Here is a 13,638-nt window from a genome sequence, read left to right as displayed (position 1 = left end):
TGGGAGTCTAAGTCTCTTTGTAAGTCTCTAAGGACTTGCTTTATGAATCTGGGTGCTCCTGTATTGGGTGCATATATATTTAGGATAGTTAGCTCTTCCTGTTGAATTGATCCCTTTACCATTATGTAATGGCCTTCTTTGTCTCTTTTGATCTTTGATGGTTTAAAGTCTGTTTTATCAGAGACTAGTATTGCAACCCCCGCTTTTTTGTGTTCTCCATTTGCTTGGTAAATCTTCCTCCATCCCTTTATTTTGAGCCTATGTATGTCTCTGCGTGTGAGATGGGTCTCCTGAATACAGCAGACTGATGGATCTTGACTCTTTATCCAGTTTGCCAGTCTGTGTCTTTTAATTGGAGCATTTAGTCCATTTACATTTAAGGTTAAGATTGTTATGTGTGAACTTGATCCTGCCATTATGATATTAACTGGTTATTTTGCTCGTTAGTTGATGCAGTTTCTTCCTAGCCTTGATGGTCTTTACATTTTGGCTTGTTTTTGCAATGGCTGGTACCGGTTGTTCCTTTCCATGTTTAGTGCTTCCTTCAGGGTCTCTTGTAAGGCAGGCCTAGTGGTGACAAAATCTCTAAGCATTTGCTTATCTGTAAAGGATTTTATTTCTCCTTCACTTATGAAACTTAGTTTGGCTGGATATAAAATTCTGGGTTTAAAATTCTTTTCTTTAAGAATGTTGAATATTGGCCCCCACTCTCTTCTGGCTTGAAGAGTTTCTGCCGAGAGATCTGCTGTTAGTCTGATGGGCTTCCCTTTGTGGGTAACCCGACCTTTCTCTCTGGCTGCCCTTAAGATTTTTTCCTTCATTTCAACTTTGGTGAATCTGGCAATTATGTGTCTTGGAGTTGCTCTTCTCGAGGAGTATCTTTGTGGCGTTCTCTGTATTTCCTGGATTTGAATGTTGGCCTGCCCTACTAGGTTGGGGACGTTCTCCTGGATGATATCCTGAAGAGTGTTTTCCAACTTGGTTCCATTTTCCCCCTCACTTTCAGGCACCCCAATCAGACATAGATTTGGTCTTTTTACATAATCCCATACTTCTTGCAGGCTTTGTTCATTTCTTTTTCTTCTTTTTTCTTTTGGTTTCTCTTCTCGCTTCATTTCATTCATTTGATCCTCCATCGCTGACATTCTTTCTTCCAGTTGATCGAGACGGTTACTGAAGCTTGTGCATTTGTCACGTATTTCTCGTGCCATGGTTTTCGTCTCTTTCATTTCGTTTGTGAGCTTCTCTGCATTAATTACTCTAGCCATCAATTCTTCCACTTTTTTTTCAAGATTTTTAGTTTCTTTGCGCTGGGTACGTAATTCCTCCTTTAGCTCTGAGAAATTTGATGGACTGAAGCCTTCTTCTCTCATCTCGTCGAAGTCATTCTCCGTCCAGCTTTGATCCGTTGCTGGCGATGAGCTGCGCTCCTTTGCCGGGGGAGATGCGCTCTTATTTTTTGAATTTCCAGCTTTTCTGCCCTGCTTTTTCCCCATCTTTGTGGTTTTATCTGCCTCTGGTCTTTGATGATGGTGATGTACTGATGGGGTTTTGGTGTAGGTGTCCTTCCTGTTTGATAGCTTTCCTTCTAACAGTCAGGATCCTCAGCTGTAGGTTGTAGCTGTAGGAGATTGCTTGAGGTCCACTCCAGACCCTGTTTGCCTGGGTATCAGCAGCAGAGGCTGCAGAAGATAGAATATTTCTGAACAGCGAGTGTACCTGTCTGATTCTTGCTTTGGAATCTTCCTCTCAGGGGTGTACTCCACCCTGTGAGGTGTGGGGTGTCAGACTGCCCCTAGTGGGGGATGTCTCCCAGTTAGGCTACTCAGGGGGCAGGGACCCACTTGAGCAGGGAGTCTGTCCCTTCTCAGATCTCAACCTCCGTGTTGGGAGATCCACTGCTCTCTTCAAAGCTGTCAGACAGAGTCGTTTGCGTCTGCAGAGCTGCTGCGTTTGTTATTATTTACTGTGCCCTGTCCCCAGAGGTGGAGTCTACAGAGACAGGCAGGTTTCCTTGAGTTGCTGTGAGCTCCACCCAGTTCGAGCTTCCCAGCAGCTTTGTTTACCTACTTAAGCCTCAGCAATGGCGGGCGCCCCTCCCCCAGCCTCGCTGCTGCCTTGCCGGTAGATCACAGACTGCTGTGCTAGCAATGAGGGAGGCTCCGTGGGTGTGGGACACTCCCGGCCAGGTGTGGGATATGATCTCCTGGTGTGCCTGTCTGCTTAAAGCGCAGTATTGGGGTGGGAGTTACCCGATTTTCCAGGTGTTGTGTGTCTCAGTTCCCCTGGCTAGGAAAAGGGATTCCCTTCCCCCTTGCACTTTCCAGGTGAGGCAATGCCTCGCCCTGCTTCAGCTCTCGCTGGTCGGGCTGCAGCAGCTGACCAGCACCGATCGTCTGGCACTCCCCAGTGAGATGAACCCAGTACCTCAGTTGAAAATGCAGAAATCGCCGGTCTTCTGTGTCGCTCGCGCTGGGAGTTGGAGACTGGAGCTGTTCCTATTCGGCCATCTTGCTCCGCCCCCCCACAGAAATATTTTTAAAACCTAAAATTAATATGAAATCTGAAGGCACCGTAAATGGCCAAAACAGATTTAGGAAAAAGGAACAATATTAAAGATATTACACTTCCTGATTTCAAAACAGATTGCAAAACTACAGAAATAAAACTAATGTGGCAGTGGCATAAAGACAAACATATAGCCAGGTGTGGTGTCTCACACCTGTAATCCTAGCGCTTTGGGAGGCTGAGGTGGGTAGATCTTGAGATCAGCAGTTCGAGACCAGTCTGGACAACACGGCAAAACCCCATCTCCACAAAAAAAAAAAAAAAAAAAAATACAAAAATTAGTCAAGCTTGGTGGTGGGTGCCTGTAATTCCAACTACTCAGGAGGCTGAGGTAGGAGAATCACTTGAACCTGGGAGCTGGAGGTTGCAGTGAGCCAAGATTGTTCCACTGCACTCCAGCGTGGGTAATAGAGTGAGACTCCATTTCAAAAAAATAAATAAATAAACAAATAAACAAAATAACAAGACAGACATATAGATAATAGAATAAAATAGAGAACCAAGAAATAAACTTTCATGAATATCACCAAATAATCTTCCACAGTGTTGTCATGACAAAACAATGGGAAAAGGGCAGAAAACTACAAATGCTGTTAGAAATCTTGATATCCAAATATAAAAAAAAATTTACTTCGGATTTTTAAATTTATGCCGTATGCAAAAGATATCTAAAGTGGATTAAAGAGTTAAATGTAGGAAAGGTAGCTATACAACTCTTAGAAGAAAATATAAGGTGAAAGTCATCACAGTAGTTTCAGCAATGTTCTTTTGGATATGACTTTGAAAGGAAAAGTAACAAGAAAAGAACAGAAAAATGGGGCTACATCAAAATTAAAAAACCTTCAGCACATAGAAGAAAGTATTTATTGGAGTAAAAAGGCTACCTAAAAAATGGGGAAAAATTTGAAATAATATATTTCATGAGATTTATTACTCAGAATTCATAAACAAATTCTATAACACAACAACAAAAAGCTAATAACTCAATTTAAAAATGGAACTTTTTAAACATTTTAACAACATTTCTCCAAAAAATATTCAGATGACTGAGAGGCATTTAAAAAGACAGTCAAAATTAATAATGAAAAGAAATGCAAAGCAAAACCCCATGAGATACAACATAGAATCCATTAGGTTGGCCACTATCAAACAAACAAATAATAACAAATATTCTAAACAATTTAGAAAATTGAAACCCCTTTGTATTGTTGGTGGGAAAAAATGGTGAAGTCACTATGAAAAACAGCATGGATGTTTCTAAACATAATAATGGAATTGCCATATAATTCAGCAATTCCTTTTATGGGTAGGTACATATGTATGCAAAGGAAACATATGTTTGTACACTAATTTGTACACTAATTTGTACACTCACGTTCATAATAGCATTATTCACAAAAAGGTTAGAAGATACTTAAATGTCCTTTAATGAATAAACTTATAAAGAAAATTGACATATATGTTTCCAGATAGGGGTCCCAATCCAGAACACAAGAAAAGGTTCTTGAGTCTCAAACAGGAAAGATTTCAGGGTGAGTCACAGAGGGCAGTGAAAAAAGATAGTTTATTGAAAGCTACTCAGTTACAGAGTAAAGCATCCTCAGAAGGCAAGAGAAAAAATGTCTCCATTTTATTTTAAACTTTTCTTATACAGGGGTCTTACCGATGAAAGAGCTAAGATATATCTCCCTGTGGGTATGCTGACAGCATGACAAAATGTGTTACTTTGTTGATTTAAAGAAAGCAATGAGATCACTTGGACTCAGGAAGGGGAACATCACACACCGGGGCCTATCATGGGGAGGGGGGAGGGGGGAGGGATTGCATTGGGAGTTATACCTGATGTAAATGACGAGTTGATGGGTGCTGATGAGTTGATGGGTGCAGCACAGCAACATGGCACAAGTATACATATGTAACAAACCTGCACGTTATGTACATGTACCCTAGAACTTAAAGTATAATAATAATAAATAAATAAATAAATAAAGAAATAAAGAAATAAATAAAGCTATCCTTGGCATTTTAGTGCACAAGCATATCAATGCATGACTATGATTATTTTTAAAAGCATATATTATTATGCAATATTAGAATATCTGGACATTTTGCTGTCATAGGAGTTTGTCCTTGCAGGAATTATTAAGCTGCTTCCTTAGTCATAAACACCTTGTGACCATCGGCAGTGATCAGTAAGGAATGTGTCTTGATAGTTTTAAGATATAGCCAATTTTTTTCTTTTGAGATGTAGTCTCTGTCTCCCAGGCTGGAGTGTAATGGTATGATCTCACCTCACTGCAACCTCTGCCTCCCAGGTTCAGGAGGTTCTCCTGCCTCAGCCTTCTGGGTATCTAGGATTACAGGCATGCACCACCATGACCAGCTAATTTTTGTATTTTTACTAGAGACGGGGTTTCACCATGTTGTCGAGGCTGGTCTCAAACCCCATACCTCAAGTGATCCACCCACTTCAGCCTCCCAAACTGTTGGGATTACCATCATGAGCCACTACACCTGGCCGATTAGTCAATTTTTAAATGGTATCACTCTGCCTCTGCTAAGCTCCTGCTTCCCTAACATATACATACAAGGGAATATAATTCAACTTGAAAAAAGGAAATTTTCTCACATGCTACAATAAAGATAAATCTTTAGGGCACTGTATTAAGTGAAATATGCCAGTAACAAAAAGGAGAGTGCATGATTTCATTTATATGAGACATCTTAAATAGTCAAACTCATGAAGACAGACAGTAGAATGGTGTTTGTCAAGAGTTGGGGAGAGGGTAAAATGGACTGTTATTGCTCAATGAGTATTAAGTTTTAGTTTTCCAAGAGGTGAAAGTTGTTGACATCTGTTGTACATCAATGTAAATATACTTAACACTACTAAACTATACGTATAAGAGAATATAAGATGGTAAATTCCGTGTTTTCTATTGCAATTAAAATTTTATAAAATGATACCTACACAGAATTATGAAGATTTCCAAAAATTACCTTCAAATTACAAATGCGTTTTGCTCATACAAAGATAATATAGATTTGCCAATAAACACATGATAAAATTCGGACTGTTTTTATGGGAGGCTGGCAAGATGGCTGAATAGGAACAACTCCTTTCTGCAGCTCCCAGCAAGGTCAATGGACTCGGGAAGGGGAACATCACACACCGGGGCCTATCGTGGGGAGGGGGGAGGGGGGAGGGATTGCATTGGGAGTTATACCTGATGTAAATGACGAGTTGATGGGTGCTGACGAGTTGATGGGTGCAGCACACCAACATGGCACAAGTATACATATGTAACAAACCTGCACGTTATGCACATGTACCCTAGAACTCAAAGTATAATAATAAAAAAAAAAAAAAAAAAAAAAAAAAAAAGAAAGTGGGTGACTTCTGCATTTCCAACACAGGTACTCGGTTCATTTCACTGGGGCTGGTTGGATAGTGGGTGCAGCCCACAGAGGATGAACCAAAGCAGGATGAGGCATCACCTCACCTGGGAAGCACAAGCGGTTGGGGGATATTCCTCCCCTAGCCAAGGGAAGCCACGAGAGGCTGTACGGGGAGGAATGGTGCACTCTGGCCCAGAAATTGTGCTTTTACCACAGTTTCTGCAACAGACAGACCAGGAGATTCCCTCCGGTGCCTACACCACCAAGGCCTTGGGCTTCAAGCACAAAACTGGGTGGCTGTTTGGGGAGACACTGAGCTAGTTTCAGGAGTTTTTTTTTTTTCCATACTCCAGTGGCATCTGGAATATCAGCAAGACAGTACCATATACTTTGCAGAAAGGCGGCTAAAGCCAGGGAACCAAGTGGTCTGGCTTGGTGGGTCCCACCCTCACAGAGCCCAGCAACCTAGGATCCACTGGCTTGAAATTCTCACTGCCAGCACAGCAGTCTGAGCTCTAGCTGGGGAACTCAAGCTTGGCAGGGGGAGGAGCATCCACCGTTGCTGAGGCTTGAGTTGGTAGTTTTCCCCTCACAGTGTAAATGAAGCCTGTGGGAAGTTAAAACTGGGTGGAACCCACCACAGTTCAGCAAGGTCACTGTGGCCAGACTGCCTCTCTAGACTCTTCCTCTCTGGGCAGGGTATCTCTGAAAATAAAGGTAGCAGCTCTAGTCAGGTACTTATAGATAAAATCCCCACTGCTCTGGCACAGAGCACCTGGGGGAAGGGGTGCTTGTGGGTGCAGTTTTAACAGACTTAAATGTCCCTACCTGACAGCTCTGAAGAGAGCAGTGGATCTTCCAGCATAGCCTTTGAGCTCTGATAAGAGATGGACTGCCTCATCAAGTGGGTCAGGGACCTGTGTATCTTGACTAGGAGGCACCCCCCAGTAAGGGCCAACAGACATCTCATACAGGAGAGCTCTGGCTTGCATCTGGTGGATTCCCCTCTGGGATCAAGCTTCCAGAGGAAGGAACAGGTAGCAATCTTTGCCATTTTCCAGCCTCTGCTGGTGATACCCAGGCAAACAGGGTCTGGAGGGGACCTCCAGCAAACTCCAGCAGACCTGCAGCAGAGGAGCCTGTTAGAAGGAAAACTAACAAACAGAAAGTAATAGTATCAACATCAACATAAAGGATGTCCACTCAGAGACCTCATCCAAAGGTCACCAACATCAAAGACAAAAGGTAGATAAATTCAAGATGATGGGGAGAAACCAGCACAAAAATTCTAAAAATTCCAAAAACCAGAACACATCTTCTGCTTCAAAGGATCACAACTCCTTGCCACCAAGGGAACAAAACTGGATGGAGAATGAGTTTGATGAATTGACAGAAGTTGACTTCAGAAGGTGGGTAATAACAAACTCTCCCAAGCTAAAGGAGCATGTTCTAACATAATGCAAGGAAGCTAAGAACCTTGAGAAAAGGTTAGATGAATTGCGAACTAGAATAACCAGTTTAGAGAAGAACATAAATGACCTGATGGAGGTGAAAAACACAGCACAAGAAATTCATGAAGCACACACAAGTATTAATAGCTGAATTGATCAAGCAGAAGAAAGGATATCAGAGTCTGAAGATCAACTCAATGAAATAAGGTGAGAAGACAAGACTAGAGAAAAAAGAGTGAAAAGAAATGAACAAAACCTCCAAGAAATATGGGACTACGTGAAAAGACCAAATCTCCATTTAATTGGTGTACCTGAAAGTGAGGGAGAGAATGTAACCAAGTTGCAATACACTCTTCAGGATATTATCCAGGAAAACTTCCCCAACCTAACAAGGCAGGCTAACATTCAAATTCAGGAAATACAGAGAACACCACAAAGATATTCCTCGAGAACAGCAATCCCGAGGCACAGAATTGTTAGATTCGCCAAGGTTGAAATGAAGGAAAAAATGTTAAGGGCAGCCAGAGAGAAAGGTCAGGTTACCCACAAAGGGAAGCCCATCAGATTAATAGCAGATCTCTTGGCAAAAACCCTACAAGCCAGAAGAGTGTGGGGGCCAATATTCAACATTCTTAAAGAAAAGAATTTTCAATCCAGAATTTTATATCCACTCAAACTAAGCTTCATAAGTGAAAGAGAAATAAAATCCTTTACAAACAAGCAAATGCTGAGAGATTTTGTCACCAGCAGGCCTGCCTTACAAAAGCTCCAGAAGGAAGCATTAAACGTGGAAGGAACAACCAGTAACAGCCACTGCAAAAACATACCAAATTGTAAAGAACATCGATGCTATAAAGAAACTGCATCAACTAACAGGCAAAATAACCAGTTAGCGTCATAATAACGGGATCAAAGTCACACATAAAAATACTAACCTTAAATGTAAATGGGCTAAATGCCCCAGTTAAAACACAGTCTGGCAAATTGGATAAAGAGTCAAGACCCATTGGTGTACTGTATTCAGGAAAACCATCTCACATGCAAAGACACACATAGGCTCAAAATAAAGAGATGGAGGAATATTTACCAAGAAAATGGAAAGGAAAAAAAAGCAGGGGTTCCTTTCCTAGTCTCCAATAAAACAGACTTTAAACCAACAAAGATCAAAAAAGACAAAGACAGGCATTACATAATGGTAAGGGGATCAATACAATAAGAAGAGCTAACTATCCTAAATATATATGCACCCAATGAAGGAGCACCCAGATTCATAAAGCAAATTCTTAGAGAACAACAAAGAGATTTAGACTCCCACAAAACAATAGTGGGAGACTTTAACACCCAACTGTCAATATTAGACAGATAATGAGACAGAAAATTAACAAAGATATTCAGGACTTGAACTTAGCTCTGGACCAGGTGGACCTAATAGACATCTATTAGAACTCTCCACCTAATAGAACTCTCCACCCCAAGTCAACAGAATATAAATTCTTCTCAGCACCACATCACATTTACTCTAAAATTGACCATATAATTGGAAGTAAAACACTCCTCAGCAAATGCAAAAGAATAGAAATCATAACAAACAGTCTCTCAGGCCACAATGCAATCAAATTAAAACTCAGGATTAAGAAACTCACTCAAAACCACACACCTACATGAAAACTGAAAAACCTGCTCCTGAATGACTACTGGGTAAGTAACAAAATTAAAATTAAGGCAGAAATAAAGATGTTCTTTGACACCAACGAGAACAAAGAGACAACATACCAGAATCTCTGGGACACATTTAAAGCATTGTGTAGAGGGAAATGTATAGCACTAAACGCCCATAAGAGAAAGCAGGGAAGCTCTAAAATGGAAACCCTAACATCACAGTTAAAAGAACTAGAGAAGCAAGAAAAAACAAACTCAAAAGCAAGCAGAAGACAAGAAATAACTAAGATCAGAGAAGAACTTAAGGAGATAGCAACATGAAAATCCCTTCAAAAAAATCAATGAATCTGGGAGCTGGTTTTTTGAAAAGAGCAACAAAGTAGAACTGCTAGCCAGACTAATAAAGAAGAAAAGACAGAAGAATCAAATAGATGCAATAAAAAATGATAAAGGGGATATCATCACCGATCCCATAGAAATACAAACTATTATCATATAATACTATAAACAACTTTACATAAATAAACTAGAAAATCTAGAATAAATGGATAAATTGCTGGACGCATACACCCTCCAAAGATTAAACCAGGAAGAAGTGGAATTCCTGAACAGATCAATAACAAGTTCTGAAATTCAGGCAGCAATTAATAGCTTACCAATCAAAAAAAGTCCAGGATCAGATGGATTCACAGCCGAATTCTACCAGAGGTACAAAGAGAAGCTGGTACCAATCATTCTGAAACTATTTCAAACAATAGAAAAGGAGGGAATTCTCCCTAACTCATTTTTATGAGGCCAGCATCATCCTGATACCAAAACCTGGCAGAGACACAGTAACAACAATAAAAAAAATTTCAGGCCAATATCCCTGATGAACATCAGTGCAAAAATCTTCAATAAAATTCTGGCAAACACAATCCAGCAACAAATCAAAAAGCTTATCCACCATGATTAAGTTGGCTTCATCCCTGGGATGCAAGTCTGGTTCAACATATGCAAATCAATAAACGTAATCCATCACCTAAACAGAATCAATGACAATAACCACAAGATTATTTCAGTAGATGCAGAAAATGTCTTTAACAAAATTCAACAGACCTTCATGCTAGAAGACTCTCAATAAACTAGTTACTGATGGAACGTATCTCAAAATAATAAGGGCTATTTATGAAATCCCACAGCCAATATCATACTGAATGGGCAAAAACTAGAAGCACTCCCTTTGAAAACCAGCACAAGAAAGGATGCCTCCTCTCACCACTCCTATTCAACATAGCATTGGAAGTTCTGCCCAGGGCAATCAGATGAGAGAAAGAAATAAAAGGTGTTCAGTTAGGAAAAGAGAAAGTCAAATTGTCTCTGTTTGAAGATGACATGATTGTATATTTAGAAAACTCCATCATCTCAGCCCAAAATCTCCTTAACCTGATAAGCAACTTCAGGATATAATATCAATGTGCAAAAATTACAAGCATTCCTATACAGCAATAACAGACAAGCAGAGAGCAAAATAATGACTCAACTCCCATTCACAATTGCTACAAAGAGAATAAAATACCTACAACTTACAAGGGATGTGAACGACCTTTTCACAGAGAACCACAAATCACTATTCAAGGAAATAAGAGAGGACACAAACAAATGGAAAAACACTCCATGCTCATAGATAGGAAGAATCAACATCATGAAAATTGCCATACTGCCCAAAGTAATTTATAGATTCAATGCTATCCCCCATCAAGTTAACGTTGACTTTCTTCTCAGAATTGGAAAAAAACTACTTTAAATTTCATGTGGAACCAAAAAAGAGCCTGCAAAGCCAAGATAAACCTAACCAGAAAGAACAAAGCTGGAGGCATCACGCTACCTGATTTCAAACTATACTACAAGGCTAAAGTAACAAAAACAGCATGGTACTGGTACCAAAACAGAAATATAGACCAACAGAATATAACAGGCCTCAGAAATAACACCACACATCTACAACCATCTGATCTTTGACAAACCTGACAAAAACAGGAAAATGGGGAAAGGATTACCTATTTAATAAATGGTGTTGGGAAAACTGGCTAGCCATATGCAGAAAGCTGAAACTGGATCCCTTCCTTACACCTTATACAAAAATTGACTCAAGATGGATTAAAGACTTAAACATATGACCTAAAACCATAAAAACCCTAGAAGAAAATCTAGGTAATACCATTCAGGACATATGCATGGGCAAGGACTTCATGACCAAAACACTAAAAACAATGGCAACGAAAGCCAAAATCAACAAATGGGGTCTAACCAAACTAAAGAGCTTCTGTACAGCAAAATAAACTATCATCACAGTAACAGGCAACCTACAGAATGGGAGAAGATTTTTGCAATCTATCCATCTGACAAGGGGCTAATATCCAGAATCTACAAAAAACTTGAACAAATTTACAAGGATAAAAACAAACAACCCCATCAAAAAGTGTGCGAAAGTTATGAACAGACACTTCTCAAAAGAATACATTTATGCAGCCAACAAACATATGAAAGAAAAGCTCATCATCACTGCTCATTAGGGAAATGTGAAACAAAACCACACTGAGATATCATCTCACGTCAGTTAGAAGGGCAATCATTAAAATATCAGGAAACAACAGATGCTGAAGACGATGTGGAGAAATAGGAATGCTTTTACACTGTTGGTGGAAGTATAAATTAGTTCAACCATTGTGGAAGACGGTGTGGTGATTCCTCAAGGGTCTGGAACTACAAATACCATTTGAACCAGCAATCCCATTACCAGGTATATACCCAAAGGATTATAAATCATTCTACTATAAAGACTCATGCACATGGATGTTTATTGTGGCACTGTTCACAATAGCAAAATCTTGGAACCAATCCAAATGCCCATCAACGATAGACTGAATAAAGGAAATGTGTCACAGATACACCATGGAATACTATGCAGCCATAAAAAAGGATGGGATCATGTCCTTTGCAGGAACATGGATGAAGTTGGAAACCATCATTCTCAGCAAACTAACACAAGAACAGAAAACCAAACACTGCATGTTCTCACTCACAAGTGGGAGTTGAACAGTGAGAACACATGGACATGGAGGGGAACATCACACACCAGGACCTGCCAGGGGGTAGGGGGCTATGGGAGGGATAACATTAGGAGAAATACCTAAAGCAGATAATGGGTTTATGGGTGCAGCAAACCACCATGGTACATGTATACTTATGTAACAAACCCACACGTTCTGCATATGTACCCTAGAGCTTAAAGTATAATTTTTTTAAAATATCATTTTTATGACTATTCACCTGAAAAGGATAAAACAACCTTTGACAGCAGTCAAAAAGCAAGAAAAAATATATAAACAAATGGAAAATCATCCCATGTTCATAGGTAGAATCAATATTATTAAAATGGCCATATTGCCCAAAGCAATTTATAGATTCAATGCTATTCCCATTAAACTATCATTGACATTCTTCTCTGAAGTAGAAAAAAACTGCCTAAATTACCAACAAAAACTGAAACAGATTCACTTACTGGTTGTTTTTCTTTCAGAATCTGAAAATTAACAGATTTTAAGAGGTTCAAAATCTGCCTTAATATAAAATAAGGCCAAAAAACTTCTATGAATCATTATAAATATAGAGAACAGATCTCTCATTCATATTATGAAAGAAAACATCATCCAATTCATAGTCCAGAAAAATACCAATCTTATTGGGTTTTACTACTGGCAGAAGTCGAGTTGTCTTGGGACCTAATGCAACATAACCACTCTTCATATATTGCCCAGGCACCACCCAGAAGTGATGGCTGATCCTGCCAGTTCCTAAGAAGTTAGTCTTGTCACACACCCAATGTCCATTTAGGCTTGTTTCCCACTTCTACCTTCAAGTAATGTCTGCCAGAACTAAATCTCTGAGAGCCCAAGACAGCAGGGCTGAGATAAAATCTCCTTGGGTTATAACAAATGTTTGGTTTTGTTCTTCTATATTGCATAGCTTTTCTATTCTCAGAGATGACAAGTTGATCTTGTCAAGGTCAAGAATGATATTACCTTGAAATGGCTTGATAATTATGTCTAAGCCAGAATACTGAGGAGGAAGACTAAAACCATATTTTGTTAATCTAAATGAAAAGAGTTCATGGCGTTATAGTTTTTGATACCTGTGGTGCATATTCTTAACATGTGTCAGCAATTTCAGGTTTGAGTGCATAGACTTGCCCTCTACCTCCCTTGGTAGACATTTTAATGTGGAAACATAAATGGAAAATTCTACAAGGTTTTCATTTAGTTTTGTTAAAATGTCCATCTTTCATCTTGTTTCTGCCTAAGAATAGCCACTTGCTCATTCTGTAAAAACAGTGTAATTTGCTCACATTTAGAATGAATTTCTTCTCTCTTATATCCTACCTTTTTTTTTCAGCTCCACTGATTTGCTGCCTTGTAGAATTATCATTTTTTCAACTCAGTCTATTTTTCAAGGACTCAATGCTACGCTCTAGAATTTCTCTGTGATAAGGGGATGTTTCTTATTTTTTACTTAATAATAA

The 13,638-nt window shown here is 39.6% G+C and overlaps 1 pseudogene; it reads right to left on the bottom strand.

Moving 5' to 3' along the window:
• The window catches only part of LOC140711632 (tripartite motif-containing protein 60-like), a 44,942-nt pseudogene that overhangs the window by 26,652 nt on the left and 4,652 nt on the right, over window positions 1-13,638 (bottom strand).

The sequence above is a fragment of the Chlorocebus sabaeus genome, chromosome 5 (genome assembly GCF_047675955.1).
Source record: "Chlorocebus sabaeus isolate Y175 chromosome 5, mChlSab1.0.hap1, whole genome shotgun sequence".
Classification (NCBI taxonomy): domain Eukaryota; kingdom Metazoa; phylum Chordata; class Mammalia; order Primates; family Cercopithecidae; genus Chlorocebus; species Chlorocebus sabaeus.
The sequence above is the reverse complement of the archived record's forward strand: the minus strand, read 5'-3'. Positions and strand labels throughout refer to the sequence as shown.